At 48.2% G+C, this 14,990-nt stretch overlaps 1 long non-coding RNA gene across 3 annotated transcripts; it reads left to right on the top strand.

Moving 5' to 3' along the window:
* The first annotated feature begins 934 nt into the window (after positions 1-934).
* On the top strand, positions 935-11,346 carry LOC125909329 (uncharacterized). Of its 3 annotated transcripts, none has more exons than XR_007453657.1 (5): positions 935-1,026; positions 3,368-3,622; positions 3,757-3,880; positions 7,951-8,116; positions 11,264-11,346. It is a non-coding gene; the product is annotated as an uncharacterized LOC125909329 (long non-coding RNA). The 3 variants fall into 3 exon arrangements; XR_007453656.1 differs by having other exon boundaries at positions 3,365-3,622; XR_007453658.1 differs by lacking the exon at positions 7,951-8,116 and having other exon boundaries at positions 3,365-3,622.
* The last annotated feature ends 3,644 nt before the right edge of the window (positions 11,347-14,990 follow it).

Here is a 14,990-nt window from a genome sequence, read left to right as displayed (position 1 = left end):
GGATCTTAAATGTCATAGTAAGGAGTGTTAATTTTCTTCAAGGGCAAAGGGAAGCCATTGAGATCTATCAAACAGAAAATGGACAAAGAGCTGAACTTTGGGACAATGACTCTGGTTGCATGTTCAGGTGGGATTAGAAGGTGTAGAACCTGGATTTGGAGAGATTTTTGCAAAAGGTGGGTGACAATACACTTATTTTGTCAATCTGGGAGCAGGGAAACAGGAGGAGATGGGCATAAAGTCATCTGCCTTGAGTTGCTCTTTGAGGCTAGCAGAGCAATGGACTTATCCAATGGACTGAATGTTTGTATTCCCAGCCAAACTCGCATGTTGAAGTCCTAATCCCCAAAGCAATGGTATGTGCAAGTGGAACCTCGGGGAGGCAATTAGGGTCAGATAAGGTCATGAGAGAACAGCCCTCAGGATGGGATTAATGTCCTTATAAGAAGAGGAAAATCCCCCTCTCTCTGCACATGGGAGGACACAGCAAGAAGGCGGCCATCTACAAACCAGGAAGAGAACCCTCACCAGATGTGGAATCTGCCGTCAACTTGATCCTGGACTTCCAGCCTCCAGAACTGTGAGAAATAAATGTTGCTTGTTAAAGCCCCAAGTCTACGTTCTTTGTTACAGCAGCCCCGGCAGACGGAGACAATTCGTCAGGGGGAAGAAGTGGACATGGCAGGAAACAAAGAGCTTCAGGAAGTACCTGAATCTAGGGGGCGGGAGGGGAAAGAAGAGCCAGTGAAGGAGATGTGAGTGATTAGGGATGAAGGAGGAGAGCCAGGAGGGGGCAAGGTCATAGACCTATGAGATGAAGTGTCACAAAGGATGAGCAAGAGGTGGCCAGCAGGTGTGAGTGCTGCTGGGCAGCTGGGGGTGGTGGTTGTGTTGTTGCTGATGCTGTAGCATCCTGTTCCTGCGGAGCAGGAGAGGAGAAGCCAGACTGGAAGGAGGAAATCGAGGTGCCGGGTGAAGGCTACTGAAGAAGTTTGAAAAAGTTCGGTGGCGTAATGAAAGAGGAAGGTGAGAAAGTAAAACTTGAGGAAAATGGGGTTGAGGGATGTTTTGATTCCCTTTTGGGGCTGGAGCAGACCCCCCTCCCTGCGGCTCTGTAAGACTCTCAGAGGGCAGGCACACCTCCTTGGGTCAGGGAGACCCCCGGGTGGGCACAGCCACCTCATTCTGCCTGAGGGAATGACGGAGTGGCGTCACGGGCATAGCCAATGTCCCCTTGTACTTGGTTACCAATATGGATATTCTAAATCACCAGAGGTCTCAATTATGGACAAAGACAGGATACCTCTACAAGAAGACATTAACGAAGAAGAAAATAACAGGTGTACCAAGCAGAAAAACAGTGACAAATGCACATTATACATAGGCAGTGACAAGAAACAAATTCAGTGTTCCCATCTCCTCACACAGGAGTCTATTGGTCAAGGATGTCTTTTCATTGTCTACAATTCTATGTTCCTTTAAAAATTTCACTACCTAATTGTGATAATAATGATAATGGTAGGGGCACCTGGGTGGCTTAGTTGGTTAAGTGTCCAACTTCGGCTCAGGTCATGATCTCATGGTTTGTGGCTTCGAGCCCCACATCCGGCTCTGTGCTGACAGCTTGGAGCCTGGAGCCTGCTTCGGATTCTGTGTCTCCCTCTCTCTCTCTGCCCTTCCTTCACTCACGCTGTCTCTCTCTCTCTCTCAAAAATAAACATTTAATTTTTTTTTAATGAAAACAGAAAGAATCCTAACACATGGAGGGAGTGGGGGGCTCCTGTCTTTCCCCGGTGCCCTAGGGTTTCCCTGAGCTGACCCGGGAAGACTGCCTCCTTGAAGAGACCTGGCCACACTCCAGCCCAATGAGTCCATCGAAGGTCCTGTTTGCAGAGAGAGAGAAAGAGAGAGAAAGAGGACAAGGCCTCACCATCCCTCTCAGCTCCTAGCATTCCTGCCTCTGCTCTGGCTGTGTGCCAGCCAGGGTCCTCCTCCCCTGGGGGTGGGTGGTACAGCTCTAGAGAGTTGACAAGCGGCATGGCCCTGAGCTCACTGAAGGTCCTTGGTGTCCCTCTGATCCCCTTCCCAGGTCAGGGCCACAGGGGTGACACCTCCCAGGTACCTGCAGGTGCCCGATGGTCCCGGCTTCTCTAATCGGGGTCTCTGGCTGTCGAGTCTGTTGCTAACACAGTGACTCTAACTGCCGTGTACTACAAATTAATTCATTCCTTTAGGCCTTGCTGTTCGGTAACTGGCTGTCACAGCGATCGCCCCAGGAGCTAATTGAGAGTTGCGATCCGTGGCAGTATTTCCATTAGCAGCATAATGACAGCAGCCACCGCACACACGCAAATACACATGGAAGCAAAAACACATAGGTACATGTATACACACACACACACACACACACACACACACACACAAGCTAAACATATACACACACACAGGTGCCAGGCACACTAACACATATTCATCTGATTAGCCCCAGTGTGTTAGCACAGAGACAACTGGAAGGTCATGCTGCCAGGGCTGCCCGTAGTTTGGGAGCCACCATAAGGGGATGTGGACATGACACCCTGGGGGTGGGCCTGCGGGCCACTGCCAAGAGCGCAGGAGCTCACGCTGCTGAGCCTGCTGCCCAGGTGCTGGGGACCTGGCTTCCTCAGTTGACCTCCTTTGATCAGGGGGAGGAACCGGGTGGTGACCACGCAGAGACCCCGAGTGTGTGTGCACAGGCACAGAGGCTGGGATGGATAAGGAACAGGATCAACGGTTCTCGTTCCAACCAAAGTTCAGTGGGCCGTCTCCTCGTGCTGCAGATGCAGGAGTTGGTGACCCTCAAAAGCATTTGGCTCTAGGTCAGGCACCGTTATGGGCACCCAGCTGCCCTAGGCTGGATCCCCCCCAGGCAGAGGCAGAGATGGGACGAGAGTGTGCTGGTTGGCTGGGATATGACCAGCAGCCCCAGGACGGGAGAGGGATATTGGAAGTGGGGAGGGAGGTGAGGCAATGCGTGTGTGTGTGTGTGTGTGTGTGTGTGTGTGTGTGTGTACATGTACCTATGGGGGAGTGTGTGTGCCAGTCTCCCCTTCTGGAGGCAGAACAGGTCGGGTATTTGCCCTCCATTCCCAGTGGTTATTAAGGAGGGTCAAGGGTTGCTCCCAGGAGAGTCAGCTCCCTGGTGCTTCCAGCCTAATGCTGTACAGACCTAAACATGCTTCCTCAGCCAACAGGTCCTCAGCGAGTACCTGCAGGGTGAGTGCACAGAGGGTGCGGAGAGGAGGGGTGAGTGCACAGAGGGTAGGCCACACCAGCAGCCTTTTCCTCAGTGGTGCACAAGACAGACCCAGTCTCTTTCTCTAAGAAGCTTATTTCAGATGAACCAGACCAGGGCGTCAAGTTCAGGAGTCAAGTTCAGGAGTCAGGACAGCAGTGGTTCGGAGCCAAGCCCTGGCATCCAGTGAAGCAAGGTAGAGGATGGCCTTGGCCATGAACCCCTCTGCCTACTGGTGCTCCACCAGGCCCCGACCCAAGGCCTCCGTGTCTCGTTCTATACCATCTCCAGCCACTCCCCTGCACCTCCAGCTTCAGCGGCATCTGTAGACAAGAGACCCCCACTCAGGTAACTAGTCCAGCCTCCCCTCCAAGCCCTAGTTTGTGTGTCCGACTCCCTATCTGACACCCCCACTTGGAAGTTGTGAAGGCATAAGACACTAACACGGTCAAAACCAAACTCACCGGTCCCCTCCTCCCCAGACACCTGGTCCTCTGTAATGTGTCCCATCTCAGGACGTGGCAGCCATTCCATTCTCAAGCTGGAAGCCTAGGACCCAGCCAGGACACCTCCTTTCCCATGTCACTGATGGCCCATCTCTACCAGGTTCTGTTGATTTTACCTCTCTCTTGTATCTCCATTGCCACCAGTCTAATCTAAGCCCCTTCCCAGGCAAATACAAGACAGGCACTCAAAAAATATCTGATGAGGTGCCTGGGTGGCTCAGTCGATTAAGCATCAGACTCTTGATTTTGGCTCAGGTCATGATCTCACAGTTTGTGAGTTCAAGCCCCAAATAGGGCTCTGTGCTGAAGTGTGGAGCCTGCTTGGGATTCTCCTCTCTCTTTCTCTGCCCCTCCTCTCTCTCTCCAAATAAATAAATAAACTTAAAAAATATATATCTGATGAAGGCTCTACTCTACTCTACCAGGGGCCTGCAATGACACTCCACAGGGGCATGCCATCCACTTCTTAATCTGGGTTGTTCCATAGATAAACAAAAAGAAGCATTCCAACCAAACAAATTATAAAGCCCAGTCTGGTGGATCCATTCTAAGTGAATTATAATTAATAAACTTTCTGTACTAGTGATAGAAAATATGACTCAAACTCATGGCTCAAGCAAAGTAAGGAAGAGAGGTGGTGGTAATTTAATGACTCAGATAACTAAAAAGACCAATAGTAGAGCTTCAGGCAAGGCTTGATCTAGGGGCTACTGAGAACATCAAACCCCAATTTCTCTCTGTTGATCTTTTGATTCCACTTTTTCTCTGTGAGTTCCATTCTCTGGGAAGTTCTGACCTCACAATGGCAAAGTGGCTGCTAGAAGTCCAAACGCAGGGTTGCAGGTTCAAAACTAGAAGAAAGAATTCTCCTTTTCTGTACAAGTTCAGGGAAACACTGTGATTGCATTAATTTGAAGCATGTGCCCATCCACTTTGTGACCAGGGGGATTGAATATGTTTATTGACCAGGCTCGGAAGCCTTGGATGGGGCCCTATATAGTCTAAGAGTAAGGAGGACAGGTCTCCAAAAGGGGATCCAAGAGCTATGTACTCAGAGAAGGGAACTGGAAGCCCAGGGCAGAGACCACAGACAACAAATACTCACTATTAATACATACTGCAAACAAGAGGATGCTTTGCCCGGGACTAGCAGGACCCTTGTATGGAAGGCCACGGGAGCTAGTTAGTGCAAGCCATTAACTGTGCAGCAGTCATCTGAAAAGAGCTCTGGGCATGAATCACCTGCTCCAAAGTCCACTACACAGGTGCGAGGCCACACCCCGCATGCATGTGATGCAAGGATGGGGGTGGGGGAAGGGCCTGGGGTCGTTCTGCTTTCCCCAGGATTCCACTTAGGGATCATAGTGCCTCTCATTTCGTGAACTGGGCTGAATAGCGTGCCTCCCAAAAGTGCATGTCCGCCTGGAACCTCAGAATATGAACTTATTTGGAAATCGGGTCTTTCCAGATGTAATTAGTCAAAATAAAGTCATACCGGATTGGGGGTACCCTAGATCCTATACAACTGATGTCCCTGTAAGAAGAGGAGAGGACCCACAGGGACACAGACATGCAGAGAAGAAAGCCATATGGCGACAGAAACAGATCAGAGTATCTTTCAGCCAAGGAGTGCCAAGGGTTGCCAGCAGCCACCAGAAATGAAGAGCTGGGAGGGAAAGATTCTTCCCTAGAGCCTTCAGAAAGAGCATGGCTCTGCTGACACCTTGACTAGGGACCCCTGTCCTCCACAGCTGTAAGAGAATAAATTTCTGTTGTTTAAGCCCCCTCATTTGTGGCAGCCTCAGGAATCGAACACACTCAGGCTGGCCTTGCTGTCCAGCTCCATTTCCTAAATAGCCACCCTCTCAACCACTGCAGACACAGGCAGGCATTTTGGTGCGTAGCAAACATTTTTGGAAGTTTGGAGGAGTTTTATTTGGTCACATCAGCAACCCGATGTGACCCTCATGACACTCTGGTGCCCTTTTCTCCCATCTGTCTTTCCTCCCAAGTTCCCTCAGAAACTCAACTCCCTCAATTTATTGTGCTGGATGATCTAGGCCCCTGGTTGTCCTTGCTCTGGGCTCACCTGACCCTCTGAAGCCCTCTGCTGGGCTCTGCAAAGACCAGTTAGTTACTACAGGCTTCACTGCTCAGCCACAGAAAACACTTTGGACCTTTCTGTCTTTCTCCTCTTCCTCTCACAGGTCTTAGCTAGAGGAAGAAAGGAATAGAGAGCTTTATTTCCTTACTCATTTGAATGATTCTTTCCTCCCTAGAAAGCAGAAACAGTTATACTCTGTTTGGTTTTAAGTAGCTTTTTTTTTAAGAAAAAAACAAAAACAAAAAACCTCACCAAGCCTAGCAAGGCCATGTCTTCTGCCATGGGGTGCAGGGCCACGACTGATCTTTAATTAGCTTTGGCGACCCTTTATCCACGTGGATCCATCTTGGCTCCAAATAGTGCCCCATTCCCAACTGCCACAGAGAGATAGGCCATCTTCCCAGCTCCTGCTGGAGGACCTTGCTCCCCGATCTGTGGCCCTTTCGATGGTCAGAGCAGAGGGACATCTGCTCTGGGATCTCAGAGTCCATCGAGTGAGGAAACGGAGGCTCAAGAGGAGAGGGACTTGCCTGGGGCCGCCCAGCAGGTGGCGAGGCAGCTGAGACCAGAACAGGGTCTCTTGTCTCTTTCAGCCTAGTCTGCTGCAGACAACGTGCTGTCCAGCTGTTTTAAAGCACTCTCCTTGCCTGTTTGCTAAGGTTTTCTCAAATTTCCCCATTTAAACTTGATCTCAGATTGTCTCCATAGGGCTTTGGTTAACATGTTAAATTCTGGGGCGCCGGGGTGGCTCAGTTGGTTAAGCGTCTGACTTCAGCTCAGGTCATGATCTCGCGGTTGGTGAGTTCATGCCCCACATTGGGCTCTGTGCTGACAGCTCAGAGCCTGGAGCCCGCTTCAGATTCTGTGTCTCCCACTCTCTCTGCCCCTTCCCCACTCAGGCCCCATTTTAAAAAAATGTTCACGCACTGCCTCAAAGGTAGCATATTGTCAGCATTTGGCACTATGGTAATAGTAATTCATTACAAGGATGATAGCTCACGCATTTAGCCTTACAGAGTGCTTTTCCATCTAACTCAACCAGCAACTATTTTGTCCCCCAGAGGATATCTGGCAATGCCTAAAACCAGTTTTGATTGTCACAACTGGGAGTTGCTACTGGCATCTAGTGGGTAGAAACCGGAGACACCGTGAAACATTCTACCAAGTACAGAACAATACCCATGACAAAGAGTTATCTAGCTTAAAACGTTAGTGGTGTAGTTGTTAAGAAACACTGCCATAGATCATGTCATTTAGTCCTCCTACAACCTTCCAAAGTGGAACTTTCCAACCAGGGTGCCAGGGGCGCCAATGGGTTACATACACACAGTGAAACCTCCCCTTCACTCTGGAGGCAGACAGGTAGGGCCCAGGAGCACCCCAGGCCCACTTGCATCTGGCTATTTACAGACTCCTGCACTTGCAAAAGTGGCCAGAGCTGAGGAGGAAAGTGCTTAGCAAGTATTCTTCAGTCTCTCGCTTGGAGTGAAATCCCTATTCCAAAGGGAAGTCAACTGAGACCCAGGAGGCCTGTCAGTTACAAAGTCACACAATTAAGTGCTGGTTCCAGGACTAGGGAAAAACCAAAGCAGAATTTTTTGATGCTCACCATGTAATATAAAGAATGAATGACAATTGCTATTTTATGAATAAAGAAATTATTGCTGAGATTAATTTAACCAGGGTCATATAGGTCATAAGTAGAGAAAATGGATTCAAACTCAACACCTGTCCTATTCCAAAGCTTGTGCCTCTTTCCCAACATATAATAGGTGTTGGGTCTTACTCCCCTCGTGGCTGAGCTCAGCATTAACACGCAGTACACAAAAGGCACTCGATAAATACTTGTAAAGTGAACAGAGCCATCGCTCTTTCCATCCTTGGCTTAGGTATCCAGATTGAGGACTACTGGATACCTCTGAGTGAACTGGCATTTCCCATAGCAACTCTTGCTAGAACTCTGTCTCCACCAACCTTGCCCCTCCTTTCCAAGGTAGTAGGTAGGATGGAAAGAAGATGAGGCTACATGCCAGGAGGCCTCATTGGACTTCTGTCTCTTTTTCTAGAATGTTAAGAAAGTTGAAAAGATCATAAGACCCCTTCTGAGGTTGGCCAAATAATGGTACCCAAAGACGTCCTGTTGTAATCTCCAAGGGATGACTAATTTCTCTAACAGCTACCTATTGGACACCTACCAAGGCTGGCACTGATATAGACCCAAGAGGAGCAGTGGTAAGCAACGTAAGATAAGCCCCTGCTCTCAGGGAGCTTGTCCCCCAGCGTGGAGGTGCCACTGGGGCTGCTGACAACAATCCAAATATGTGCACAAGGCTTTATGGTCTTTGGCATTCCTCAGTAGCCACATGTATGCTGAGGTCCGGGCAGGGAAGCCACCAATTCCCTCACTGGAACCTGTGAGTCAGGTCCCCCTCTGGAGGGACACATGCTCACCATGTAATATAAATCGATCCAATTGATAGAGGATTTCCACACATAAAATGTCACTAAAGATAAGCTCACAATCCAAAATTACAAAACTCACAAGGAAATAATACACTATGAGAGAATGATGGCAGATATAAGAGATGATAAGTTCAGATCCCCAAGAAATTCAGGTAAAGAGACTATAGGCACAACCCTGTGAATATCCTAAAATCTACCCAATTGTACTCTTTAAAAAGGTGAATTTCATGGCAGGTGAATTATATCTCAATAAAGCTGTTATTCAAGAAAAAGTCCACAGTGTGGAGACTATCATATACATAGGTTTAAAATGACTAAAATCACATTATCTTCCTGTGGGGATTATTTAAGAATTAGAGAAAATGTATAATTGGCACAAAATAAGCACCCAGTAAGTAGTATCAGTTATGATTATTCAGTGCTTATGAATTTATCCTCATTTCCACATTTCCTAAGCTCCTTATCATCTATCAAAATGTACCTGTGCAGTGTCCCCATTCTTTTAGAGCCTTAGCACCACATTCTCTCAATTCGAAGACACCAACAATTGTAACACGTGCCATCAATTCCATAAAAGTTTTCTTAACTAAAGTAATATATCAAATGCACTTATCTCTTCTAAGTTGCATTCTAATTCTGGAAATATTAAGATGAGAAAAACACATTTAAATTTATAGTACTTGATAAAGTTATTTGTGGTAATGTGATAATGGATGCCACTGAGCAGCTGACATAATGTTTTTTGGCTTTAAATCCTACATCATCGAAAGGCTGGCAGCCAGAGGCTGGCAATGTTAGAGGCTGGAGCATGAGATGAGTGTCGCGGCCGTGATGTTTGTCCCCAAGGCAGTGGAGCCCACAGGCCTGAAGCAGAAAGGGAGACAACTCAACAAGGGAAATTGTTTTTGTAGCACGTAGGCTGCATTGGCTCAGTCTTCATCTTCCTATCAAGGACGTGATACTTACTCAGTGTTTGGTGTCATCGCCTACATGGGGCCTCTCCTGCCTCCTGGGTCTCAGTTTCCCAAGCTACACGACTCTATTAAGGAACAGGACTCTATTTTCCAATGGACCACAACAAGTAGAGGCTTATTCGGCTCAAAGCTCAGCAGGATTGAGTTCTCTTTCCTCCTCACCCCTCTTTGTTCTTCCCCGTGAGAGGGGATGAAGTCTTCAACAGAGAGTATTGTGGCCAAGGACAGTGCCCAATCTGAAGGTTTCAAGGATCCACTACTGGCCAGGACCACAAAGCTGGGACCTGTAAGGAGGGAAGAAGGGAAAAGAAGTAAAGGGGCAGGGAGACAAGGAAAGAAAGGATTTGCAGGTGCCCATACATGGCTGATTTTGACCACCCCGAAAGATCATATAATGGTGGCGATTTAACAATGGGATTTAATGATGCATAAAATGCTATCACAGAAGTAAATGTGAAATTCAACCTCCCTTCACCCACGATGATGGAGCAAGAAAGCTTGGGTCATCAAGACAAAGGGTCTCATATATATGCCAATGTCTCTTAAACTTTGGCATATACGTGAATCACCTGAGGAGTTTGTCAAAAGGCAGATTCTGATTCAGGAGGTCTGGGGTGGCACTTGAGATTCTGCATTCCTAACAAGTGCCCAGGTGATGCCAATGCTACTGGTCTCTGAACCATACTTTAGTTGGCCAATATTCTACCATATTGGACTGGACCAATATTCATTCATTCAGTCAGTTATTCAACAAATACTTGTTGAGCACCTACTACAGGCCACACAATGAATGTTCCAAGTGCTGGACATACCAAATAGGAAAGACCAAACAGAACACAGAGCTTACATTCTAAATGACAATATGGGATTGAATTAATGATGGAAGCTTGTGTGTGGTGCAATGTAGAAATGAAGATGTAACAAAACCACATTTCTCATGTGACAATTTATCTTGCCAACCCAAACTCTAATCTTTGTTCATTGAAGGAGAGGGCAGGAAGCGGTGGGAGAAGAGAGGGGATCCTGGCCACTCAGGAGTGTTTCTTAAACTCTCTGGTCTTCAGGTTCTTTTAAAGAGGAGCTTACGCTAACTTTACACTATCATCGTGAGGCACTTGATATATGGCGGCTGCTATCATTTTATTATTACCGGCCAAAGTGTGAAAATGTAGCTGCCGGAGTCTGTGTCTCCCCTGCACCCCCACCTGGAGTTCTCCATCCTCCCCCACCACCCTTGCCTCCTGGAGCCACAAGGCTACCCTGATGAGCTGTGCAGCTTACTGTGAAATGCGTTGCATTTTCTCCCCAGCTGCCTCCTGATTGCAGTATTTACTTTTAATCTCCTGTGCCTCAATGCCCGATAAAAACTTTGTCACATTAGATGGTGACAGATGGGGGAAAGAAGGGGGGGTAGTAGCCCTGCGAGGGAGCATCGGGGCTGCGCAACAATCCTTCACCACGCCAATTACGTCCTTCGGTGCTCCCCGGCATGGGCACCCATGTCAACGCAGAGGGAAATGGAAAAGCATAAATAAAGACAAAACCAGGCTCGGCGAGGCTTTAATCTGCAGAATAACATTTCTCATTTGTGTGAAATATCACTGGATCCTCTCCCTATGCTCCGGGAGGCACACATGATTGCACACGCACACACCCTGAGGGAGACAGGGGTTCCCAGCCCCCTGTGGGGAGTGTTAACTATGTGCCACAAGGCTTGGAGCTGGGTTAACCCATCCCATGTTCCCAACTGGGCTGCCAGGAATGCTTGCTCCTTCCAGTAGGCATTCGAGGGGAGGAAGGGAGATAGAAACTGGCAGAGAGGGGAATGTAAATGGTTAAGAAATTATCAGGCTGGTGATCAGAATCGGTTCTGTTTTCACAATAGTGGGATGATTCTTAACCGAGATGGTGCTTAACACTTTCCAAACCTCTTCTTTCACAGGTAAACTTCTTGATCCTCAACAATGCTGTGAAGCAATTAAAAACACACCCTCCTAAGTTTTCAAAACATGTCTGTTTTCTCTCTCTCTCTCTGTGTGGAGGTGTGGACTAACTTCCTGGTTGCCCTAGGGCTGGGGGTGAGAAACGGAGGGTTCCTCCTGGGCCCCTCTTTGTTCTTCATAACCTGGTGTGTGCGTGAGAAGGGAGAGACAGAGACAGAGACAGAGACAGAGACAGAGATGACAGCCCGGCTGACTATTTAGCTAGGAGACAAGGCCTCAAGTAAATTGGGGTGACTCCATAATATTCTTAATGAACTACATATTTCTATGTTTAACAAAACTACCCACAGTTTCCTCTCATGTAGGCTCAAGTTTTCTCAGATAATCCTTTTCTTGCCTTCATAAGATCCTGAGTTCAAAGGCCCCTCCAGGATTGGGACTTGAGTCCACATGTATGGGGTCCACATGGAGATTCCAGATAAACAACACCCATGTGGTGTTTCTCAAAGTGTGACTGGAAGATGTGCAACACAAGAAGCTGGGGTACTTGCTCAAAATTCAGGTTCCTGCGGCTTCTGTGAGAAGCGTTCCTCTTTCTCAATGGTGGTCTTCCCACCAAAGTCCAAGAACTGGGTCCCACTGGTTCCAGTTTTTCTGGCTTGAGTCCTGTGCTGCCCAGAACCAGCCGTATGGCCAGAGGTGGGGGCAGGGCTGGAACCCTCTGTCAGGCGAGACAACTGGACAAGGGTCTTTTCCAAGAGAAACTGACAGCCATGAGAGACAGATTTTGAGTCCACAAAGGAAGCTTTTTCCAAAACGACGGCTGATCAGTATCTGATAAGCTCTGTGCTAAAGAGTGAGCTCCTGGTTCCTGGGAGTCCTCGAGCAGACACCGACTGACCAGGAATCAGGTTTGCTGCAGGGAGCTAAGGAGCTGGAATAAATGAGGGCCCTGCACTAGTCCTGTATGGCTGCTATAACCAGTGACCACAAGCTTTGTGGCGTCGAACAACACGGACATATTATTTTACAGTTCCGTAGGTTAGAGATCTAACGTGAGATGCACCAGCCTAAAATCCAAGTGTCAGCAGACTGTGGTCCTTTCTGGAGTCTCTGGGGAGAATCTGCTGCCTCGCTTTCCCCCTTATTGAGGCCACTTGCATCCCTTGACCTGTGGTCCCCTCCCTCCATCTTCAAAGACAGCATGGCCAGCTGAGTCCATTCCCCGTCACCTCTCTCTGACCTTCTCTTCTGCCTCCGGCTTCCACGTGGAAGGATCCTTGTGATCATATTGGGCCATTCTGGATAATCCAGGACAATCTTCCTATTTTAAGGTCAGCGACCTTCATTTCATCTACAGCTTTAGTTCCGTTTTGCAACATACTGTAACAGAGTCCCAGGTTCAGGGGATGAGGATGGGGACATCTTTGAGGGGTGTTATTGTGTTTACCCTCGGACCTCCACTCCCTTCCTGGCCAGGGATTCAGTGGTCCTATAACTGATTGGATCACTGGGTCTTTTCGAGCAGGGCAGAGCCTGCGACCCAACGGGGTACAACAGTAACACCCTTCAGATGTGCCCCCCGGCCCCCCAGAGCACAGCACATGTGATTGTTTGCTTTGAAACCAGAAGGCAGGTTACACAGTAATTACCTCTTTGTCTATTAGCAGCAATTACACTCAAGTCAGTAGGAGGTCCAGGATGACTGTGGACGAGAGCTCTTTCTCAGGAAATGCTATTAAGTGTAACTAAAAAGTTGTTATACAGCACTTGAAATTATAGTGTCACCTGTCTTAAAAGATCCCTGCCATGTCCCAGAGAGGGGAGAGACAGTGAGGCAGCAGGTGGGTCGTGGGGAAGAGCCTTCTCCCCCTGAATCCTCACGATCCCGTGAAAGTTGGAACAATCTGGGCCTTGGTAGTGCCCAAAGGTGGCGATCTGTAAGAATAGCTATTCGTTGCTCCTTCCTGGGTGACAGGCATAGAGCTGGGGCTTTATGCACCCCAGAGCCAAGTTCCTGAGTGACGCTCACTCCTCAGGGCCTTCCAAGGCTGAGAGGAACACCGAATCCGTGTTTCAAGGATGGAGGTGCTGAGGCCTCCAGGGATGGGGCTAAGCGGTCCAAGTGGGAGCTGGGAAAGGTGTTCTGGCCTCAGCCTGCCAGAACCGTCCCAAGCCAGCTTCATGTCCTTGGCAAATGCACGGAGTGAGAAACAGCACTGAGCAGGGGAACTGCCAGAGAGAAGCTTGTTTCTAAAGCATGCAGTTTGGAGAAGAGGGAGGCTGGCTGGTGGCCGCAGCCAGGGTGTGGAGGGGCTTCGCCTCTTATGTTTAAGAGTTCACTCTGTCGTCATCAGGAACCAGTGAAGGGATGGGTAGGGACATGGTTTTACTTTTTAGACAGATCTTTCTGTTGGCTGTATAGATAAGGGGCCAGCAAACTTTTCTGGGAAAGGACTAGATAGTAAATATTTTAGGCTTTGCCGGCCATCTGCTCTCTGTCACAATCACGGAACTCTACTGTTGTGTAAAAATAGCCAAGACCCGGGGCGCCTGGGTGGCTCAGTCGGTTGAGCGTCCGACTTCAGCTCAGATCATGATCTCGCGGTCCGTGAGTTCGAGCCCCGCGTCAGGCTCTGGGCTGATGGCTCGGAGCCTGGAGCCTGTTTCCGATTCTGTGTCTCCCTCTCTCTCTGCCCCTCCCCCGTTCATGCTCTGTCTCTCTCTGTCCCCAAAATAAATAAACGTTAAAAAAAAAAAAATTAAAAAAAAAAAAAAAAAAACAGCCAAGACCCGATGTAACTGAAGGAGCATGGCTCTGTTCTGATAAAACTTTATTTACAAAAGCAGGCTGTGGGCCAGATTTTCCCCACAGGCCGTGGTTTGTCAACCCCTGGTCTAGATGATGGATTTGAAGAGCATGTGTATTCTATGTTCCTGTAACTCATGTGGATTCCCATCCATTGCTCTTTTATTCATTGGCATATTTAAATGGATCATTGGACTGGTGCAAATGACAATTAACAGTGATAGCAATTTATCATATTAATATAAGTTTCATAGTTTGCAGAGTTCTTTCATATAAGCTATTTCACATGATCTGTCCATAATTTGGGCACATAAAGACTCAGAGATGTTAAGTGACTTGCTCAGAGTTGCACAGCTCATAAGCAGTTTGTTTCTGTTTAAGAGCAGTTTTGCCAAGGGTAGCATAACCCAGCTCCATGTTTTCCTTTCATTAGTAAGAAAATGTGACACTTGATTGAGCAGTTCATTCTTTGGAGATGTCGTAGGATGGCAGGAAGTCCTACCCAGTTTCTAAATTCCAGAAAGCAGACTTGAGAGCAAGGGTGGGTCTCAGGCATGGGGCTGGGCTACACAGTGGGGAAGGTCTTCGGGATTGTGGCTAGGCCTCCTCTCTCTCTCTCTCTCTCTCTCTGCACCAAGCCAAGAGGATGATTGCTCTCAGGAGGATGACAGCTGTATCCAGAAATTCAGCTCCTGGAACGTGGCTTCAGAAAGATGATGTTGATTGACATGGGCCAGGCTAAAGGAATATAAAGTCGAATAAACATACAGAGGAGGGGGTTGCAAACCATTTCCTGGAGTGGCAGGAAGCCTGGCATTTCAGGCCCAAATTCAAGACAATTAATATTAAATGAATCCCCTTTCTCCTGCCCCTCCGCATGTTAGGAACCCAGTTCATGATAATGGCTCTTTGTGTAT

The sequence above is a fragment of the Panthera uncia genome (genome assembly GCF_023721935.1).
Source record: "Panthera uncia isolate 11264 chromosome B3 unlocalized genomic scaffold, Puncia_PCG_1.0 HiC_scaffold_1, whole genome shotgun sequence".
NCBI lineage: Eukaryota > Metazoa > Chordata > Mammalia > Carnivora > Felidae > Panthera > Panthera uncia.
Note: the sequence above shows the minus strand (reverse complement) of the source record. Positions and strands in the feature narration are given on the sequence as shown.